Genomic DNA, 24,212 nt, shown 5'->3' with positions numbered 1-24,212 from the left:
ATCAAAATGTTAAATTCATTCTTTAAATTCAGAAATATAAAGGGTGATTTTTGTAATTAGGCACATAATGCCTTCTAGAATGTTTAAACAGTAGAGTTGCAGATGTAATGTGTGTGACAGCTTGCATCAATAGGTGTGTCCAGAATGTAATATCACAACATGAAATATCCAAATAAAAATTAAGGCTTCCAGAAACTCACATTCACAAAATCACCAAAAAGGCACATTAACATAACTCTAGGATGAAATAACTATCGTCTACACAAGACCAGGATTCTTCACATTACTCTTCCGTTAAAAATCTACAATCAAATTCAATTTCCTGTATTATAAATAAACTTACTCTTTATTATTGCAGATGTTCCTTGCGATTCCTCTAAATGACCATCACACCAATGTCAAAAGTCCCCTCCATCCACCAGTTGCGGACTCAAGGTGGAGGGGTACAAAGTAGATCATGACCATAATCCTACGTACAAAACATTAATTACAAAACAAAGCATCCAATATCAAGGTACGATCCCTCACATCAAGAAAACATGGCCAAAGTTGAATTGCATTCCAAGTAGGCCTATAATACCTTCCAGTCAAGAGAAACTCAGTCGTTTCTGTTAGCCAAGAGTCAACACTGAACTTCATCCATGGAAACTAATTTAATATTATGGAACAAAGATTTAAATATATACTCAACAAAAATAACTTGGGGCATAATCAGTTCAATTTTTTCACAATTTCAAACAATATTTCACCCCCGCTTTTCCATATCAAAAAACAAGGAACCCAGCCTGTATTTTTACGTTACTGATGATATTGTGATAACAGTCGTGGGACCTCCAGTTTAATGTGGAATCCAAAACACAGAGGCATGATTTTAATTTTAAAATTCCCATGTATTTTTCCAATATGTATTACATATCAGTAAATAGACATTTTCTGAAAGGATAGAATATCTATCTTACATATTTTTGGGTAAGCAAAAGGCATTTATTTGTTCTTCACTCTAATCTAAATTAAACAACAAAACATAAGTGTAAAAGCACTGCAAAAGTTTAAAATCTGGAACTAAATTAAATATTTATAAATCAATACCATTCCAATGTAGCATTTTTGATAAAACAATATTCTCACATATTGAGTATTTCCTCCCGTCCTTGAACCCTCCTGCGGGAGAGAGGCCTTTTGTTTTCAATCTGCTTTATGTCGCACCGACAGATATGTTCTATGGTGACAATGGGATGGGAGTGGGAAGGAAGCGACCATTAACTTAACAAAGTTACAGCCCCGGCATTTGCCTGGTGTGAAAATGGGAAACCATGGAAAACCATCTTCAGCGCTGCTGACAGTAGGATTCAAATACATTGTCTCCCGAAAGCAAGCTGATTCCTGACAAATCCCGCAGCACTCGCTCAGTAAACAATCTCATCTTTTATGATTCATACGTTTTTTTACCGTACGATGGGCCCGCTTGGTGGCCATGATGGTTAAGGCATCGAGTCTTGATGTTCTGACCATGGTTGCTTGGTTCAAGTACCAGTGGTGGAAAGGAAATCACCATCAGATTGTGGCCTGCAGGGAAGGAGAGTTGATGGCATACAATTTCTAATAATTAGATTGCGTGCAAAAAAACTGTGTTCAATTCCAAATCTCTCCAGTGTTCATATGGAATGAAGGCATACGATGCTGTTTATGGTGATTCGTCTGACCGATGAAGATCTTTAGCCTTGAGCAGATGCCCTCGTGTTAGTCGAAAGTAGTGGGTGTGGGCAAAAGAATAACACCCACGCTATCCACTGCCTGTCGTAAGAGGCTACTAAAAGGGGCCCCAGAGTCTCTTACTTGGGAGTGTGGGTGGAATCCATGGGGCCCTCAGATGAGTCCTGGTATTGCTTCCACTTCTGCCATGCTCCTCACTTTCATCTATCCTATCCGATCTCCCTTGGCCAACTCGTTCTTTTCCGACAACAACGGTATTAAGTTCCCGAGGCCTAGGGAGCCTTTCATTTTCACACCCTCTGCGGCCCTTATCTTTCTCTGGCCGATGTCTTCATTTTTCGAACTGTCAGATCCCTGTCATTTTTTCTCTGATTAATGTTATATAGAGGATGGTTGCCTAGTTGAACTTCCTTTTAAAACAATAATCACCAACACATGCACACGCACGCACGCACGCACGCACGCACACACGCGCGCGCGCGCGCGCGCGCGTCACCCATGTGCATCAAATGGGAAGACCTGCACCAGACCTCTCCAGAGGTCATACGCAATCAAATCGTAGGAGGGATAATAACGGAGATACAGCAATTATTACATTTTTCACTAACTTCCAAATATATACGTAAACATTAGTTCAATCTAAAAAGTGTGTAGAACAAAATGTGTGTAAAGTACTATCTCCAAAATTTTATGTCAGAATACATTTTTAACGTTTAGACAACGATAATTAAGTTATTCACGAATTTAGATGTGTATTTTTAAGCCATGGATGAGAATGGTGAAGCACCAGTTTCCACTCCGAGGAAGATCCACGTTAACCATGTGGAAGTACCTGGATCACCTGAGACAGAGAGATATTAAAGTTGCTTCAGATGTCTTGAAGAACAACACAGCTCCAGGAGCTCTCCTGGTGCGGAGGCGTAGGTGGTGGAAGAGTTAAGACTCCTGATTATCCAACATTTGGTCTCCTAATGATTCGAAGAGAGCAATTATATGCCCCATCTTCACAAAAAGGTGATAGCATGCAAGCATCAAATTACCGAGGAATCTCACTGCTTGAGACAGGCTACAAACTCTTCACCACCTTGATATTAAACCACATGAAACCATGGGCATAAAGAATCGTGGGATCATATCAATGTCGCTCCATCGAGAGGCGTTGAACTATCGACCACATTTTCACCATAAGACAACTGACTGAGAAATGTTACGAACGATTGGGAACTTCAACCTCGTCTCCATCGACTTCCAACAGGCCTATGCCAGTATTGCCAGATGCATGCTGTGGAGGACAAGGAAGGTGCTGGACATTCCTAAAAAATATATTCGACTAATTGCAGCCTGCTATTCAGAAGCAGGTTGTCGAGTACGGTTCGGAAACCCATTACCGACACCGTTCGGTGTTCGAAATGGATTGAGACAAGGCGATCCATTAGCGCCAATACTGTTTAACTAAGCCCTGAAGATGGTAAGCCGTGATAATCGTCGCACCAGAGAGATGTGGATGGTAGGAAGACACAATCCAGGCCTTTGCAAACGACGTTGCGATTATAGATGATATGCTAGAAAAAGTGCACATAGATACCTCTAGATTTCTACATAATGCCAAGGAAGTTGGCCTAGTGGTGAACGATGAGATAACGAAGTACAGAATTGTCACACCCTCTTTTGTTCCGTTATTGTTGAACATAATTTTGAACGTGTCCACGAATAAACACCTAGGTTTAGTACTGTCAAGAAGACGTAATAGAAAGAGGCGAGACAGTGAATAATAGCCCGAATAACCTATTCAATACGCGTCTGGTACCACAGAGAAATAAGACCCACCTATACATGACATTCGTGCAGCTGTACGGTTGTGAAACATGGGCGACTCTACCGACAACTGACGACAGAATGTATGCCTTCAAGAGGTACTGAGGACGACCTATGGACCTGTTTTTAATATCGTGGAAGGAAGATGGGAATGAAAACCGAAGGAGGACCTGTACAAACGGTTTGGAAAGCTACTGTATATATCGGAAGGATAATAGGAAGGAGACTGCAGTGGTTCGGACATGCCAGCAGGGCAAACGGATCCCCTCCATATCGGGTATTTCACACTCAACCAGATGAAAAACAGCCAAGAGGGCGCCCAAGGAGACGGTGGAAAGATCGCACGAAGGCAGCTTTTCAAGAAACGACCGCGGAAGAAGATGCGAGAGACAGACGGCGATGAACTAACATCTGCACTAGATATCTCTCGGCAGCTTCTGCTGTGTGTCTTGAAGGCCTGTAAAAGGCAATAAATGAAATGGAGTCCATCAATGGAGAACTCGCCGACATAGAAACATTATTCAGCCGTCATGGCAACGAATTAACCGGCAATGGAGGTGATTGTCCTTGAAGTAACCTATCAACTTGTTAGGTCGGAAGGTTGTGGGTTCAAATCCCACTGGTGTCCAGTAGGCCATTTTTGTTCTGTTCTTGACATGTCCTTGGCACGTGCTGTATGAACTGAACACGGCCTAATAAGCATATAGTTTACTTCACGTACAGTGTGGTCGTGAAAATTATGTATTCACTCGAAGTGGTGGACGTGTTTGTTTTTATAACGTGTTAAGCCGCGCGTCATCATTAGCCAATACCGACCAGGGTGGTGTTCAATACGAGTGGTATCCAATTAGCTTACCCCGTTAACGCCATGGTTTGTGAATCACAAATCAACAACTCAACTTAGCACAAATAGTCGTTAAGAATAATCACGTGCCTTATCTGTTAGCTAGTTGTTTCTACGCAGCTGAGGAGCAGGAAGTTCGAAGTTCTGCTATTACACAACAAACACCGTTTATTGACGAGCAAATCTGTTGCTCCGTCAAAATATTACACAACAGCAACGGGAGAAAATGCACATAAATAGATTTTACACAATGCTGACGTTCAGAAAGCAGCAGCGATCAACTGTAACATATACCAACACATCGGTTTACAGAACCACCATTTATGTCCTGAAATTGCTTGGAGCTTTCGTAACATCCGACTGAAGTATGGGAGCCGTACGTATACCAACGATAGCGTACTACGCGTAGTAGGACAGCTCTTGTACCTTAGCTATTGTTATAAGGGCAGTTCTATAGAACACTCCGACGTTACTAAGTCTACCGAGCGAGTTGGTTGCGTCGGGAGATAGTGGGCTAGAACCCCACGGTCGGTAACGCTGACGATAATTTAACATGATCCCCCATTTTCACATCAGGCAAAGGTTGGAGCTGTACCTTAATAAAAGGCCACGGTCGCTTCCTTCCCAGCCCTATCCGACCTCTACCAAAGACCAGTCTGAGTCGGAGCGACGTTAAAAATAAATAAATAAAAAACCCTGAATCTGTGCGGTCAAATCTGATTTTCAAAAGTCGACGAACACGGGAAAGGAGACAATAAAAATTCAACTGACTCATTACACGTATTTTAGCATGCTCGACTACAAAAAAGATCACGTGCAGAAATTTTATAAGTATTAATAACAATTATGTTAAAGGTTTAACATTCCACAAACTACTTTCATCTTCGTTAAGTATTTAGGCTTTTCATGGAAATGCCAAGGTCCCGGAATTCTATCTCGCTGGAGTTTATTTTACATGCCAGCAAATCTACCAACACGAAACCAGCGTACTTGAGCACCTTCTAGTACCACCATTCTGAGCCGGGACCAACCCGCGAGGTTGAACTGAAAAGGACAGCATCTGAACCCTTAGCTCAGCGAAGACATGCAAGTCGCATCAATCAGTATGACAAATTACTATCAAGATTACATTTTAATGAATTTTAAATGATTTTTATAATCGAAGTAATTTAAAGTTTGAAGAATAAGATAATACATTTACAAAATAACAATAGATGTGAGCAAGGTTTAAAAAATGAGCGATATTCTTGTTCGAAAACGTGTTCCAGGAACCAAACCGAAGACAATATGTTGTACACAGTGCCTAAGTTTAAAAATTCAACAAGACTGCCTCAAATACGGGATGATTCAAATTGAACTTCTGCTATTCCAAGAACGGCTGTTTATTTTCTACCTGCAAGTGATGGGAAGATGAACGTATTTTGTGTGATCGCCTAAGTGATATGAATACCAGCCTCTCGCTCTCCGGACAGCAGACACTATTCCTGCTTTGACAGCGAGAGCGAGAGCCAGATTTAACTCTTACGGCCGTATTCACCAAAAGTCGGATGTCATTATCTCGGATAACGCTCACTTCAGTATTCACCACACAATTTATCATCTCGGTTTATCAAGACTAAGTTTTCGTTTCAATCTGAATGTGAACCTTAAAGTTTTCATACTGACCCATGGAAAAACAAATGAATACATACTTCCGCCACAATCTAAATGTAAACAAGTTTTTGAATCCATTCGGAGTTTGCAAATAATTTATCATAAATTATGTCCACTACTGACCAGAAACAAAAGAAAGAAGCCTAATATGACTTTTCCAAGAGAATCATTTGTTATTCAATGTGGTGGCAGGAAGCATTATCATAGAGAATAAGAAAAAATTAGCCTTCACATATATCTCACTCAAACAATAGGCAGCATTCCTTAATTCTTCGTTAAACAGTCATCCAGTGTGCACCATACAAGCTACGAACTATAATCGAGAATTCATCTTAGGCATACACTTGTGATCGGAATTTCAGGTTATGAAGGGTTAGATAACCTAAAATGTGTTTCACGTAGTCTTCAAAGTATGTAGCGATTTCTTCTTATCCATCCACGACGTTTTATTGCACAATCTTGCTTACATTCCTCGTTGCTTCAATTTTCTCTTTCAGTTAAATATTCCAGCAGTGTACGAGCTGCCATCTTGAAAAGCTATTATCTTAAGATTTCCTATTTTACCGGCCAAATTTTCTCCGGTAAAATTTTTAAACCGAGATAATACCCGTTATCCGAGATAATGTTATTGGTGAATGCAAATGTAACTGTTAATTCGATATTCTTACCTTTAAACCAAAATAAAAGCGTTTACTCGCTTTGAATACGGGCCTTACACGGTTTATTCCCTTGGCTTGGGGACAGGGTCCTTGTGCGGTTTCAAACAACAATGCAGCTGATACACCAGTCCCAACGATATCCTCTACTACAATAACACGCAGTTTCCCACACATGGCAGATGTCGCCCACCGTCATGGGATGCTACTGGAATTAGAGGGGGCCATTACGTTATGACCACCTACCTAATACGAAGTAGGACCAAATTCTGCCTACCGAACCACGCACACTTGGCGAGGCATCGATTCAACGAGATGGCGCAAGGTATCCTGGAGCATCTGCTACCACAAGAGCAAAAACAGGTCCTCCAGTTGGCGTACATTGCTGGACGGTTGTGATGTAGCACAAACCCGCTTCTCCAAGCCTCGAACCATATAATTTGTTTAATGGTATCCGTATCGAGGCTATCTGGGAGCCACTGGATTAAAGCAAATTCACTATCCTGTGTTCCTCGAACCAGCCCACAATCCTGGCAGTGTGGCTTGGCGCAATGTCTTGTAGAAAGTGGCCGTCATCATCAGGGAACACTACTGACATGAACGGATAGACTTGGATAGCTGTTAGGGATTGGTGTACCGGAATAATGGGCCCCAGTGTGTTCCATGAAAACAACGCCCAGATACCTAATCAACCAGCCTGCTTCCGCCCAGCATGCAACCAACCACAAGCCATATTCTCCGATGGAAATCGGCGTACACCCGCTTGGCCGTCGTCATCCACAGTCCACTGGCGACGATTAGTGTCCACCTCATGCGCTGCTTTCGGTGGAGTGCAATCAGTAGTGATGGGTAGCTCGTGAATGAGCCGTTCAAAATGAACACTTCACTCCTATGAAGTGTGAACTAACCACTCAATTTCAATGAACTGGTAGTTCAAACACTTCACATCATTCACAGTTCAAAAATTTCATATCATTCACAACTCATTCGATTTGTCTGCCGCTCGCTCACTCTCCCTCTCTCTTCCCTCCTCAGAGTCTAGTTACGTCACTCATTTCGTCCTTTACTCCCAGTCCCGTCCTACCTGTCAACTGTGTTATTACACCATTAAAGATATATAGCCTACGAAGACACTGACAATCCGACAGAGTGAGCACAGCAGACATGCAAATAAAATGCTTGCCTTGTGAATCTGGAAGTCAAACGTGCGCTGAATACACAGCCGAAAGAGGATCTTCCTTGCAGGAGTGTTCATCTCATACACAACACTTAATTAATTAAACAAAACTGCAATTGGGAAATAGACCAATTAAATAATAAATCAAAATGAACGGATTTTATATCATTTTTAAAGACCTGAAGCTGGAATCGTCTCTCCTATAGAGAGTGCTTTAAGTACGACGATTTAGCTCTTCCACTAGCTTATCGGCCATCTGTTTCACATCACCACGAATTTCAGAGTTATTAGTGAATCTGCTAAACCATCTTTTCAATGACCGAATGAGGAGTATAACTTTTGACGCAGTGACCAGTCTTTCACTGCTCATTTTTCAGTACAATCTTTGAAAACTTTAAAACACTTCGCAGACTTGTGTTATGCTTGCAATGTCGTCTGCAGAAGCGGTTGTACTAACAATGGATGGGTGAACTTCAATTAAAAATGAGAGCTACTTGTTAGTGACAGCACACTATATAAAAGGTGGTGGTGGTGGTGGTGGTGGTGATTGTACAACTAGGCAACCATCCTCTATTAAAACTGATCAGAGAGAAAAACTGAAGGGATCCGACACTTCGAAAAATGAAGGTATCGGCCAAAGGAAGACAAAGGCAACGAAGGGCGTGAAAATGAAGGACTCCCTAGGCCTCGAGTGCTCTAATAACGTCGGGGTCAGAAAAGAACAAGAGTTGACCAAGGGAGGTCGGATAGGGTGGATGAAAGTGAGGAGCCTGGCACAAGTGGAAGCAATGCCAGAACTCAGCTAAGGACCCCGTAGTCGCCAATCCACGCTACAATGTTCAGAGACCTGGGACCCCTTCTAGTCGCCTCTTACGACAGGCAGGGGGATACCGTGGGTGTTATTCTACCACTCCCGCACACAGTAGGATAACTATATGAAAGATTCATCAGAGTAGATAAATAGACATTTATGGCAGTGGTAGTCATATTCATTCTATTTCGGATTGTATTTTAAGAGGAAAAAATATTATGATATGATGAATAACGTATTCTACCGCCCCCGCACACAGGAGGATAACTATATGAAAGATTCATCAGAATAGATAAATAGATATTTATGTCAGTGGTAGTCATATTCATTCTATTTCGGATTGTATTTTAAGAGGAAAAAATATTATATGATGAATAACGTTAGTAACCCTGGTGTTTTCTGCCAGAGTACAGCTAAAACAGGTATCACGTGGCAGATAAAGACACTGTTGAGTGCATCATGCGAATAAGATGACCCTAGATTAAATATATGTCCGTTATATCTTTATCTTTTCCCTGTCCCTATCAACCATCATCTAGATGCTGTAAGCAAGCAAGCTATTTGGCCCATAATTACATAGCTCTGCCATCTGTTGGTGATATTAAGTATTATGAAGCTTAATTGAGTGAGATACTGTGAACGAAGTCGCTGCTGAACGACATACTGAGCAGCTTCATCAGGCTTGGTTACTTCATGAACTACTTCATTTGAACGGTACACAGTAAAGAGTGTGAATGAGTGAAGTAGTTCATAGGAATGAACTGGTTCGACCCATCGCTAGCATTCAGCATTGGAGTACGACTGGGACCTCGAATCCTCAGTCCCATGCGCAGCATTATTCTATCAACCGTGTGCTGCGAAACACTGGCCTGGTCATCGCCGTTGCACCTGTTGGCGATATCTCGAACTGTGGCCCCCGCGGTCGCTCCGAACAATTCGCGATAGCCTCCCCTGGCCTCTAGCATCCACGAGCCGCTGTCGACTCTTCGTTGTTTGAAAATCGTTGCACCACTTTCGATGCGGCTCACAACAGCGGCACGAGAGCAGTCCATAAGCGAGATGCTTGTACCAAGGCGCCATGCTATCACAATTTATCCTCTATCAAACGTGGATCGGCCGCTTTTCCCATTCTGACGCCGGAGACAATATCATAACAGCAAGCATGTAGACCTGTCCAATATAGTCATAGTAAAAAGTATTCGTGCCCTTAATACTGAAACAAAAATACATTATTTAGTACACTTATTGTCATGCATGCTGTATAACATAAATAGGTTAACTTTCTGTACACTACGTAAAGATATGTACATCATAAAACATACAATTGATAAACGTATCTATCATTAATACATAAATAAATGAAAATACCATGATTTCATACTCATAAAAACTATTCGTACAGTCCAGTTTTACTTTCATTCCCTACTGATTTTTGTGCACACTTAGTATTTCGTTGGCAATACTTTTCATTTTACAATGGACTCAAGCCGCCTAGGCATTGAATGAACTAGCTTGGAGGCGAAGGTGTGCTCAATCTTACCCCATTCTTCCAAAAGAACCATTTTCAAACCTGGCTTTGATGAAATATTTCTTGTGCTCAGTCTCTTTTTAAGCCCACATGTGTTCATTTGGATTCAGATGCAGGGATTGGGGGAGGGGGGTGGGGAGGGGTGTTACCATGTATTCGGGTGTGTTGTATAAAATCCACAGTCATGTATAAAGGGCCGTATACTTTGAATCATTATCCAGCATGAATACATAATTACCCAGAAATCCCATTTTTTCGGCACTAGATGCTAGATGTTTCTTCAAAACTTTAATATAGTATTTACGGTCCATCTTTACATCTATGAATTCTAAGGAAGCTACTTCATCTGAGTTCATGCACCCCCAAACCATTAAACAACTTCCACCATGTTTCACTGAAGGAAGCAGATTTTTTTTTTTCCCCCTTCGAGTTCTGCGTTCGTTTTCCTTCACACCTTTTTGCCATATTCTTGAAAAACAGTCAATTTCCATCCGTAAATACAACTCGATCTGAGAATTATAGAAAAGCATGTTTATAGTCCGTAGCATATTGTAGTCTTTTCTTCCTATTTTCTGGAGTAATGCAAGGTTTTCGCCCGGTATTTCCACAATGATACCTATTCGTATATAAAAACTGTTGAATTGTGGAAGCACAGATATTGAGTTTTAAATAATTCCCTAGTTCAGACCTCAGTTTAGCAGCACTAATTCTAAGACTTTTCTTCACTTCCCTGAGGATTAGTCTTTTAGTTCGATCGTCTAGATTGCATGGACGACCATATCTACGTGGATTTTTGAGATTTTCTTTCACCGTATCTGTAAATAATTCCTTGAATTGTAGATCTTGGTCTCTTCACAAGTTACAATAGATATTTCCGAGAGCGATTTACAGGAATTATGAACCCGAATTACAATTCTTTTCTCTTCTTCTGTTGTTTCTTTCATTTTGTGGCCCACAATACTGATTCACTGTATCACTTGTTTAGAACGACTGAAGCACAACTGACTTGGTACAAAACGTGACCTTTACTGCTTACCTGGATTGCAAGGGATGTTATCAAAGACTATAATGTGAGATAAACCATCTGTACGAATACCTTTTATGCATCTATACTTGAAGGGTGCAGGGAAAAAAAAGGGCTAAGTCCATTTTTTATTATTTTTATTTTTTAATGTGAATGAGATGTTTATTCCCGGTCCTAAACAATACATCAGGTGGATTTGGAAAGAAGGAGCTAGGTCCACAAATACAGCAAAAACAAGAAACAGTGCACTGGGAAAGGAGTCATATCCAGTAAGTCAGAGAATAAACGGGCTCTTAAACAGTAGTTTTTAACCTTTAAGTTACCAGCCCTATCATATTAATTATTATTTCCCTCCATTGTACCATCTGGAGCTTAGTTTTTTTTTTTTTTTTTTTTTGCTAGGGGCTTTACGTCGCGCCGACACAGATAGGTCTTATGGCGACGATGGGATAGGAAAGGTCTAGGAGTTGGAAGGAAGCGGCCGTGGCCTTAATTAAGGTGCAGCCCCAGCATTTGCCTGGTGTGAAAATGGGAAACCACGGAAAACCATTTTCAGGGCTGCCGATAGTGGGATTCGAACCTACTATCTCCCGGATGCAAGCTCACAGCCGCGCGCCTCTACGCGCACGGCCAACTCGCCCGGTGGGAGCTTAGTTAATGCGTAAGATTTTGTTCTAGGAGTGCTCTGTGAATGATTCAGCAAGAAAGTGTTCATTAATGCTTCAATATGTGGACTATCAGATTGTTCAATTAATGAGGATGATCAGCACCAGGTAACTAAGAAAAGGAGACGTCATGGAAGAATGTCAGAGGTCAGGACCAAACTTAACCTACGTAGTCATATAATGAGGCAGAACTGCAATTGTAAGATGAAATGTTTTGATGTGGTTGGTGAGGAAAACAGGAAAACCATTTTAAGGAATTTTAATCTCATGCTAAGCAGGGACATCCAAGATTCATACCTATGCGGACTCATTTCTGTTTTACCAGTCGCTCGTCGACGGCCTAGAAACTTGGAGTGTCAAGCAAATACTGCCCATGAAAATTAGACATTCAAATATTCTGTGACTCTTGCGCAGGACAAAATAAGAATCACACTGTCTTTCGATTTCTTCACTATCTTGTTCATTTTGAGACGAGATTTGATTCAATCAAAGTAACATTCCCTATTCGAGGTCACAGTTACAAGGAGTGTGACAAAAACATGGGCCTAGTTAACAAAAAAGCACGTATATAAATTCCTTTAAATAAAACTGAAAAATTGTCAATGGTTTGGGCACCATTTTTACCACATACCCTCTGTATGAATAGCCCCGTTATTTCCCCTTCTGTAGTGTAGTTAGGAGAGCAAAATTTATTTTTCCGAACATAGAATGTTGTTTTCACACCAGATATAAGTTAAAACTGTTTAGAAATGATATAGCTAGTAGGGAATAACTATAACTGATATTCACTTTAGAAAATACAGTTGGTAAGCAGAGTTAAACTGTTTAAATGCTACTTACTCAAAATTTTAAAAATGTGACATAGCTCTTTCTTTCCCTGCACCCTTCATTTGGAACTTTATTGGATGACACGTTTGTTCGAACGAACATTTCTAAATTACTACTGTTATTTCCGGTAGTCACATTCACGTTTCGTGAAATACCGAAATATAGAAAAGTAGTGAAATTTCTAGCAGTCTATGGACAATGCGGCAACTACAAACGACAACACTGCTTAACGTTTAAGGTGTATGCAGTGTTGCCAACTTAGCGGATTTTCCGCTAAATTTGGCAGAATTAGAAGAATGTCGGCGGTGAAATATACCATTTAGCGGACAGCGGATTTTTTTGGCGGAATTCGATTTATTATAGCGGAATTTAGCGTTTTATCCATTTTACTTTTTACAAAAATTTGTACTCCAGTCTGTCTCTGAGCTATTCCGTATTTCTTGTCAGGAGCTAGCAGTCACATGAGAAAAATATGTTATTTGGATTAGATGTTATAAGATCATGGTATCAAATTTGTAATGAGTGGGGAAAGGGTACTTATCTCTTAGTTGACGAATGACGACAGATAATGAAACTGTGAGAGAGTAGCATTTCTATTTATGCTATGAAGGAAGACCGTTTAATGAACTGGCCTGTTCTGTGTGTGGCCCTTGAGGTAGGGGATTCACCTAGTTTGCACCCGGCAGTAAAACGCCTACAAGTTTTAGCTCGCCGGCTCGCAGGCAGGGGGTTAATCCCAGCGGAACTCACATATCAGGTGGGTACAGACATTTATTATTATTATTATTATTATTATTATTATCATCATCCTTTCTCCGTGGATCCTTTTTCGTCCTTCTGCCCACTTTGCTCCAGTCTTATTTTAAACTTCGTTCTCTGGTTGCACTTTCCATCCATTAATTTTTTTCCTATAGAGGTTTCTGTCCGCGGTGCCATTTGAGTTCATCTGGGCTTTTTCCAGATCCTTCTTCACTTCCAGTACCCATGGAATATTTTTTTGATGTTCTATGTAGGTGAGAATCGTGTGTGTCACGTCTACTTGCCGGCAGTCTGCGGACGTGCCCATAAAATTTCAGACGTCTTTTATGGATGTCTGTTGCAATGTTGGAAAGCTCTTCTGTCACTTTGTGTGACCTCAGTCTATATACATCTGTTTTTCGGGGGCCGAGAATTTTCCTCACATTATTATTATTATTATTATTATTATTATTATTATTATTATTATTATAGATCGGATTTCTCGGCGGAATTTTAGCGGATTTTTAGTAGTATTTAGCGGATCTTGAAAATATAAGTTGGCAACACTGGGTGTACGTATACTTTTTCCCATGACTGTATACCACCCTACCAGCATGTCACGTGCTACTCTCCCCGCTAAAGACACGCTACATGTTCCCGGGCCGGAATGGTCAAAAAGCAATGGCTCATGGGTGTGTCTCTTAAATAGATCTCGATACTCCAAAGCAGCGAATAAATCTCGTACGAGTTAGCGTCTCCTGTAGTGAACCGAGGTCGCAAACAGGACGATAGATGACTACTGTAAGGTGGTGGTGGTGGTGATTATTGTTTTAAGAGGAAGTACAACTAGGCAACCATCCTCTATATAACACTAATCAGAGGGAAAAATAGAAGAGATCCGACACTTCGAAAAATGAAGATATCGGCCAAAGGAAGACAAGGGCCACGAAGGGCGTGAAAACGAAAGACTCCCTAGCCCTCGCAAACCTAATAGCGTCGGGGTCGGAAAAGAACAAGAGTTGACCAAGGGAGGTCGGACAGGATAGATTAAAGTGAGGAGCCTGGCACAAGTAAGTGGAAGCAAAGCCAGGACTCAGCTAAGGGCCCCGTGGTCGCCAACCCACGCTCCGAAGTTCAGAGCCCCTGGGGCTGACTACTGTAAGACAATTGTAACGGAGATCACGGAAAGAACATCTTCCCGTCTGAATCGTGAGTCTGAGGTATTTGTATGTACCTATGGAAATTATGGAGAGTGACCCGGACAAACACAAGCAGAATAGTCGTTTTAAAAAACTGCTGAGATGGGCATAGTATGCAATGGAAAATTATATCCAAGAACTACACGAACTTTGTCAACAACGAGCTTAGCCGGACAACTCATTCACCTCAAATATTGTAAATCAAATATACAGAACCCATGAAAACATGGAACCTGGTAAGAGGAAAGAAAGGAGCTAAACCGTGAGAAGACGCAACAATACTGGATAAAGCGTTCTCTCGAGTAGGCCCATTCGAAAGAGTTGTATGATCTCAGCTACCAAGAGCAGGCATTTCGATTTGACGCCATTTAGGTTGCCAGCATGCCAATCTCTATCAGATGGCAGAGAAACGTATCTCTGCTAGGAGACTTATGGCACAGTTTTAATTAATTTGGTAAGTTGAACACCAAGTGAGACTCGAGAGATTTTTTTCTTGCCGACAAGGTACGACATTGGAGTGTAGAATGGATTATTTTCCGATCTCCATGCAGTTTCCTATACATGGCGCCGAGTTTAAACCCGCGACCTTGGGTCCGTAGGCCGACACTCCACCACTGATCCACAAAGGGGAAACTTATCAGAACGGAAAAGAATGAGATCCGACCCTCCGAAGAATGAGGAAAACGGAATGGACCTGTGAAACAAATACTCCCTAGGCCTAACATCGTTGGTGATGTAATAATAATACTAATAATAATATCGGCAATTTTGCTCTAATCTGTCTTTAGGTTGGCTCTATGTCACTGTGTGCTCTCCAGCCGCTAGATGGCACCGTTGTCTACGTCTGTGGTAGGTTTCAGCGTTATCAGATATTAGATTCATTTTACTGAATCGATAGTGATCCGATTCACGGCACACTAGAGTCACCGGTCACATTGCATCTGTGTTGTGTGTACTGCTCAGACAGCAGTAACATTCAATGGTCGTCTTTCTATGAACTGCTTTCCTATGCGTCATCTAACTTTCAAATTCAGGTTTCTCCTGCAGCTTCCTCTTCACGTCTAGTTCTGTTACAAAGCCTTCTGCCCACAGTGACAACTCTATTAAACAAGTATACAGAATTATATGATTAAAAAAAAAAAATCTGTACACACAATCAATTATCTACATTTAGAGCTGTCGGCCACGTGGGCGATTCCCTATCAATTGTTTGTCTAGCCTTTGCTTAAATAATTTCAAAGAACATGGACATTTCATTGTATTCACGGTAAGTACACAATAACAAACAAGTTAAAAATGAAATGCATGAAAAAACAGGTATTTGTGCAGTACAATACATGCTCATTATATCAGAGTACAAAACTTACGTAATATAATAATAATAATAATAATAATAATAATAATAATAAGAAGAAGAAGAAGAAGAAGAAGAAGAAATAACTCAAATTTTACACTAACTTCTGGTTTTCCACTCCGCAAGTCACATCTCATACACATATTATATTCATTTAGACGTAAAAATAGCTGTGATCACAGTAAGTAGCTTACACACATTGAAAGGCACGAAAAACGCAACACCCAGTAAATAATGTGTAATTATCTATTTAATCAAAGTGAAGCACATCAACATTTTTTTTTTTTTTGCTAGTGGCATTACGTCGCACCGACAAAGATAGGTCTTATGGCGATGATGGGATAGGAAAGGCCTAGGAGTGCGATGATGGGATAGGAAAGGCCTAGGAGTTGGAAGGAAGCATTTGCCTGGTGTGAAAGTGGGAAAACACGGAAAACCACCTTCAGGGCTGTCGACAGTGGGATTCGAACCCACTATCTCCCGGATGTAAGCTCTCAGCCGCGCGCCCCTGACCACACGGTCAATTCTTCCGGCGTAAACCAATTCTTTAAACACGGGGTATGCTACTGGCGTTGCTTTGTGAGCAAATGAAGTGTTGATTTTTTTGTTCATGCAACCTGGAAAACCCATCGCTGGATGTGAGCCAATTATGTTTTCTCGCTCTTGTGGCGCTTATTGCTGTGCCTTTAATTGTTCCTCTTTCAATCACATGTCTTTGTATAATTTTTCTGTGATTGTCTTAATCAGCTTTCTGGAGTAAACCTGCCATTAAGCCCTGAACAAGCTGTGAAAGTTGTTGCTTTGGTAGAAGATGGTTGCAGCATGCATTACGTTGCAGAAGTGTTGAGGACTACACATTCCACGCTTTCCAGATCCCTACGAAGGTACAGGGAAACTGCAAAGAGACCAGGATCAGACCCGAGAAGAGCAACATCGGAGAGAGATAATCGCTTGTTATAACTTCAAGTTCTCCGCAACCGCCACACCACCGTCTTTGAAGCACGAAATCGACTCCAAGTTCGGGAGGGGTTAATGTCAGTGAAAAAACCGTTTGAAGACGACGGGAAGAAGCCAATCCTAGGTCAAAAAGACCTGCTAAAGGTCGGAAACTCACCAGAGAACATCGCACAGCTCGAACACGTTTCACAAGGGAACATCATGGCTGGACAGTACAACAATGTGCTTAAGTGTTATTCACCGATGAGTAGCGATTTGGCCTCCGATCACCTGACGGAAGAGAGAGTCTGGTGAAGACCAGAGGAAAGGTATTCCCTCGCACATTCTCATTCGGGACGCCTTTTCAGGGTGGTTCTGTCACGGTGTGGGCAGGGATCAATACTGCTGCGAGGACGGCCGCACATCGGTATGTGGAGGAAACCCTTCTGGAGCATGTTGTGCCTTTCGCTCCATTTATTGGTGATGATTTTACATTAATGCACGACAATGCATGCCCACATGTTGCGAGAATCGTGCAAGAGTTCTTGGATCAAACAGGGATTCGTGATATGGCTTGGCCTGCTCGAAGCCCTGATATGATTTGAATTTTCCTGAGCACGTTTGGGACCAGCTGGGAAGAAGAGCCAGTCAGCACTACCCAGAGAACCTACACGACCTATAGAATGCCCTCCTGGAAGAATGGGAGATGATTCCTCAACAGGACATTACCGCATTAATCAGGAGCATGCCTGAAAGGTTGAATGCCGTCATTGGTGCAAGAGGTGGCAATACACGCTTTTGAAGATCCGAACAGAGGTCCCCGAGATCGTCTCCGAGGTCTGTGAAGTGAAGGTGTGACATGTTTAACATCAAAATGAAGTGCATTACTTTTATGAGCTTACTCAATATTTCCTAGAAAATTGATCAATACTGATCTGCATTTAGGGCAGTCACCCAGGTGGCAGATTCCCTATCCGTTGTTTTCCTAGCCTTTTCTTAAATGATTTCAATGTCATTGGAAATTTATTGAACATCTCCCTTGGTTAGTTATTCCAATCCCTAACTCCCCTTCCTATAAATTAATATTTGCCCCAATTTGTCCTCTTGAACTCCAACATTATCTTCATATTGTGATCTTTCCTACTTTTAAAGACGCCACTCAAACTTATTCGTCTACTAATGTCATTCCACACCATTTCTCCGCAGACAGCTCGGAACATACCACTTAGTCGATCAGCTCGTCTTCTTTCTCCCAGTTCTTCCCAGTCTAAACTTTGCAACATTTATGTAACACTACTCTTTTGTCGGAAATCACACAGAAAAAAAAATCGAGCTGATTTTCTTTGGATTTTTTTACGAATCAAGTAATCCTGATGAGGGTCCCATACACTGGAACCGCACTCTAGTTGGGGTCTTACCAGAGACTTATATGCCCTCTCCTCCAGATCCTTACTACAACCCCTAAACATCGTCATAAGCATGTGCAGAGATTTATATCCTTCATTTACAATCTCATTTATGCGATTACCCCAATGAAGATCTTTCCTTATATTAACACCCAGTTACAATGATTCCCAAAAGAAACTTTCACCCATCAACGCAGTAATTAAAAGTGAGAGGATCGTCGCCATAAGACCTATCTGTGTCGGTGCGACGTAAAGCCCCTAGCAAAAAAAAAAAAAAAAAAAAAATACTTCTATTTGTGAAACTCACAACCTGACTTTTAACCCCGTTTTTCAACATACCATTGCCTGCTGTCCATCTCACAACATTATCGAAGTCTTTTGCAGTTGCTTACAGTCTTGTAACTTATTTATTACTCTATACAGAATATCATCCGCAAAAGCCTTACATCTGATTCCACTCCTTTACTAATATCATTTATATATATAAGAAAGCAAAGGTCCAATAATGCTCCCTTGAAGAATTCCCCTTTTAATTATTACAGGATCAGGTAAAGCTGTGCCTACTCTAATTCTCTGAGATCTATTTTCTAGGTATATAGCAACCCATTCAGTCATTCTTTTGCCTAGTCCAATTGCACTCATTATTATTGCCATTAGTCTCCCATGATCCACCCTATCAAATGCCTTACATAGGTCAATTACGATACAGTCCATTTGACCTCCTGAATCCAAGATATCTGCTATATCTTGCTGGAATCCTACAAGTTGAGCTTCAGTGGAAAAACCTTTCCTAAAACCGAACTGCCTCCTATCGAACCAGTTATCAATTTCGCAAACATGTCTAATATAATCAGAAAGAATGCCTTCGCAAACCTTACATGCAACACATGTCAAACCTACTGGCCTGTAATTTTCAGCTATATGTCTATCATCTTTTCCTTTATACACAGGGGCTACAATAGCAACTCTCCATTCATTTGGTATAACTCCTTCAGCCAAACAATAATCAAATAAGTACTTCAGATATGGTACTTTATCCCAATCCATTGTCTTTAGTATATCCCCAGAAATCTTATCAATTCCAGCTGCTTTTCTAATTTTCAAATTTTTGTATCTTATTGTAAATATCATTGTTATCATATGTAAATTTGAATACTTCTTCAGCATTAGTCACCTCTGTCTGGACATTATCCTTGTAACCAATAATCTTTACATACTGCTGACTGAATACTTCTGTCTTTTGAAGATCCTCACATACACACACTCCTAGTTTATTAATTCTTCCTGGAATGTCCTTCTTGGAACCTGTTTCTGCCTTAAAGTACCTATACATACTCTCCCACTCTTCACTAAAATGTATATGACTGCCAATTATACTTGCCATCATGTTATCCTTAGATGCCTTCTTTGCTAGGTTTAATTTCCTAGTAAGATCTTTCAATTTCTCCTTACTTCCATAGCCATTTCTAACTATTTCTTTCAAATCTGCAGCTTCTTCTTAGCCTCTCTATTTCTCTATTATAATAACGTGGGTCTTCACCATTCCTTACCACCTTTAAAGGTACAAACCTGTTTTCACGTTCCTTTAAACTCATCCCAGAGTCGGTTTACATTCTTATTTACTGTTTTCCACCGATCATAATTACTTTTTAAAAACTGTCTAATGCCTGCTTTATCAGCCATATGGCACTGCCTAATTGTCCTACTTTTAAGACTCTCCTTTCTATCACATTTATTTTTAACTACAACAAAAACACTTTCGTGATCACTAATACCATTTATTACTTTGGTTTCATCAGCACCACGCCCAGGATATTTTTCCCTCTAGTTGGTTCCGTCAATTTCTGAATCAGCTGTCCTTCCCATATTAGCTTATTTGCCATTTGTTGGACATGCTTCCTGTCGTTCGTATTTCCTTCCCAATTGACATTTGGTAAATTCAGATCTCCCGCTACAATCACATTCTTTTCCATGCCGTTTCCCACAGAGCTGATTATCTTATGAAATAATTCTAAATCCGTGTCAGCGCTACCCTTTCCCGGTCTGTACACTGCAAAGACATCAAGTTACCTATTATCTTTAGAAATGAGCCTTACACCTAGAATTTCATGTTTTTCATCCTTAACTTTTTCGTAGCTTACAAATTCTTCTTTCACCAGAATGAATACCCCACCTCCCACCTCCCACCATTCCTATCCTATCTCTATGATACACACTCCAGTTCCGTGAGAAAATTTCTGCATTCATTATATCATTTTTCTCAGCCATGATTAAACTCCAATTACAATATCTGATAAATATATTTCTATTAAATTACTTAATTCTATTCCTTTCTTCACAATACTTCTACAGTTCAAGACCAACATTTTTATGTCATCGCTACTTGACTTCCAGATCTCTGTACCTGCATCACCACTTCCTAGACAACCTTGTTTCCCTGAATGTACCTCCCTATTACCCTTCCAAACAAATTTCCTAACTTATACATACCACTGTGGTTTAAGTGAAGGCCATCTGAGTGCAGATCCCTATCACCTACCCACCCATTAGGATCTAGAAATTTCACTCCCAGTTTCCCACATACCCACTCCATAGTCTCATTCAAATCCCCAATGACCCTCCAGTCAGTATCCCTCCTACACAGTATTCCACTGATAAATCTCCGCTTCTTTAAACTTCACTTGTGCTGCATGTACCAGATCCCACACATCCCTAACTATGTTGGTACTTATACCAGCTTGCCTTACGTTGTTGGTACCAACGTGAAACTACCACCTTCTTCTTCCCCTCCTCCCTCTCTTCTTTTCTCAGCATCTGCCTCAACCTAATTCCTGGATAACACTCTACACTGGTTTCCTTTCCTCCACACACTTTCTCCACGTGTCTAACGATGGAATCCCCCATGACCAGAGCCTCAACCCTATCCACCTCCTTTGATCCCCTCCCCTCCTGGTCAGCCCTTTCTTTCCTGATAGCTGCAAAAACGACTTCCTCCTCCCTTTTCTCCTTCCCATGACCGTGTTCACCTGTCTTTTCCTATCCTCTACTCTACATTTCCCTTTCCTACCTTTTCCCTTCCTCCTACTTCCACACATCTCAGCAACAGTTCCCTGTTCATCTTCCCTCTGTTGCTCTACCTGGAGTCATTTGTACTGATTTCTCACAGACACCTGTCCTGAATTCTGATCTTGAATAGAACCCTTAGCCTGCAATCTCCTTCCCCTTAGAACATTAGACCACCTGCCTTCTACAATTCCCCCCTTTCCTCCCCATCCCTCTTTTACACGTGCTGTAACCTGTACATTGTTTGAGGGAGGCCTACCTTCCTTCCTGTCTTCTGTGAGAATCCTAATTATCTCCCTCAAACTCTTCAACTCCTCCCTCATACTCCTTAATGCCTCACCACACCCACAGTTCCTACACTTGAACTTCTTAGCCATTATTTACAGAAAAAATGAAAATAAAAGAAAAAATAAAATAACTTGTTTTAGAAATGTGCATCTCTGACTAAATCTACTCAATTTGTTTATAACTGTCTTTTATTTTTTATCGTCAGACACTTAGAAGGGTCCGTATAACAATATTCGATTGTAAGATAGTGGGTCAGTGTCATAAGTCACAAATTTAAAATAAATTTCAGTTTTGAAAGAAATTGAAGTGTTGCGTTTTTCGTGCCGCTCAGTGTATTAAATATAAATCAAATAAGCTGCTTTACGTCGCACCGACACAGATAGGTCTTATGCCGACGATGGGGTAGGAAAAAGCTAGGAGAGGGAAGGAAGCGGCCGCGGCTTTAATTACGGTACAGCACCAGCATTTGCTGGTGTGAAAATGGGAAACCCCAGGAAACCATTTCAACGGTTGCCGACAGTAGGATTAGAACCCAACATCCCCGAATGCAAGCTCATAACTACGCGACCCCAACCGCATTGCCAACTCGTTCGGTCATCTTCGAAGATTGTCGTTTTCTATCAGTCGAGAATTTTTTAAATCGTCATATTTTGTATAGGCTACCGAGATGTACAGTAGCCCTCTGGTTTTCTGATTCAACATCTTTTTATTTAAGCTACTGCGTCAGTCGGCTCACTTATTGTCAACGACACAGGTGATCCCGTGATTCCATTAGTGAAGTCTAGTGCAATGATGCGACATACTGAGAAAATACTGAACGGTTCTTCCCAGTACAAAACAGAAAATTTCGAGTGGTCATGAACATAACTCATAGTCATAGTGTAGGCTAGAGAGTCGAGGTGAATTGTCGAATGTCAACTAAGTTATAATACTGATTTATTAAACTAACAAGTAGAAAAATCGTAGCCTACATATTTACTAGCTAGGTACTTTGGAATTATATTTTGACTACCTTTTTAACATTGCAAATAAATCCATCCATTATTTAAACCTTCCTGTAAGAGGAGGACAGTGAATGCAAGTGGGTGTTATTTTCAAATGCGCTGAGAGCGAGAGTTCGTTATAGTGTACTATTCTTTGAGTGTGTCATGGCTCTGTATGTCTCGCTCACTGATCAGTGGTCTCGCTGCAATGTTGTTCAGTGTGTGTGTGTTGTGTCTCACTCATCCGTGATTGCGCCACTCCGCACTGTCTGCTGCGAGTCAGCTGAATCGTATGCCGTGATCTCGCCGTTCCTGTGAATCGATTCACTCGGACACTTGAATGAGTCGATACACTGCTTCGAATCATACACTCAGTAGCCAACATTAGTTACCAGATCAGTACAGCTTGCGCTGTTGCGACGTAGGGATGGCCGCGCCAATCTCTGCTTGCACGAAGGAAGAACAGCGGTCCGTAATCCGTTTTTTTTTTTTTTTTGGTGGTCTGAGGGTGTACCAGGAGCGGAAATACACAGAAGACTTTCAGCACAATACGGGGATAATGTTTTGCCACAGCGAAGTGTTTACCAGTGGACTGAACAGTTCAAAAGGGGTCGCACGAACGTGAAGGATGAGGAACAATCCGGGCGTCCATGTGCAGCCGTAACTGATGTCAATATTGAACCAGTGCGTGATATGTCCTGAATAACAGACGACTGTTGATGACGAGGCAAACCCTGTGCATATTAGCCATGGTTCTGTATATGAAATCATGCATAACAGGCTTAACTTTCACAACGTCTGTTCGAGATGGGTTCCAAAACAACTCAATGAAGAGCAGAAGCACAATCGTGTGAGAATATGTCAGCACCTACTGGACCGTCATGCTAACGAAGGTGAAACGTTTATGAAACGGATCATCATTGGAGACGAAAACATGGGTTCACCACGTCGAACCGGAGAACAAACGCCAGAGCATGGAATTGAAGCATCCCGGATCCCCAGTCAAAAGGAAAAGTGATGCCCACAGTGTTTTGGGATTCTCAAAGGCCAATCCTGGAACAGGGGAAACAGTAAACGTTACAATAATATACTCGTAAACAGGCTGAAACCTGCAATTCGCATCAGACGCCAAGGTTGACTGTCGAAAGTTCTTTTGTTGATTGACAATGCGCGTCCACATACCACCGCCCACACCGCTCAAACTATTTAGATGCTGCGCTTCGAGATGTTCGAGCATCCTGCGTACAGTCCTGATCTCGCCCCGTCGAATTACTATCTGTTTGGTCGACTTAAAATTGGTCTAAGAGGCCATTGATTCAGCTCGGATCGACAGGTGAAAGAAAAGGTGAATACGTGGCTTGCTGAGCAACAACAATCTTTTTTTGCAGAGGGTATCAGAACGTTTGTGAAACGGTGGACCATGTGCATTGAAAAGCAGGGTATAGAATAGAATAGATTTATTTATCATCAACAGGTTATTTCCCAATTAAAGATGATTCAATAAAAGATAACATACAGCAAATACACCTTA

At 41.2% G+C, this 24,212-nt stretch overlaps 1 protein-coding gene across 2 annotated transcripts in view; it reads right to left on the bottom strand.

The window, feature by feature from the left end:
• LOC136881096 (dentin sialophosphoprotein) overlaps positions 1-24,212 on the bottom strand; it is a 96,523-nt gene that overhangs the window by 18,153 nt on the left and 54,158 nt on the right. For both annotated transcript variants that reach the window (XM_067153718.2, XM_067153719.2), the window contains exon 2: positions 344-469. The gene's annotated coding sequence lies outside the window, so the exon portion shown is untranslated. The remainder of the gene's footprint in view (positions 1-343; positions 470-24,212) is intronic.

This window comes from Anabrus simplex, chromosome 9 (genome assembly GCF_040414725.1).
Source record: "Anabrus simplex isolate iqAnaSimp1 chromosome 9, ASM4041472v1, whole genome shotgun sequence".
Taxonomy (NCBI): domain Eukaryota; kingdom Metazoa; phylum Arthropoda; class Insecta; order Orthoptera; family Tettigoniidae; genus Anabrus; species Anabrus simplex.
This window is presented reverse-complemented; position numbering and strand designations above follow the sequence as displayed.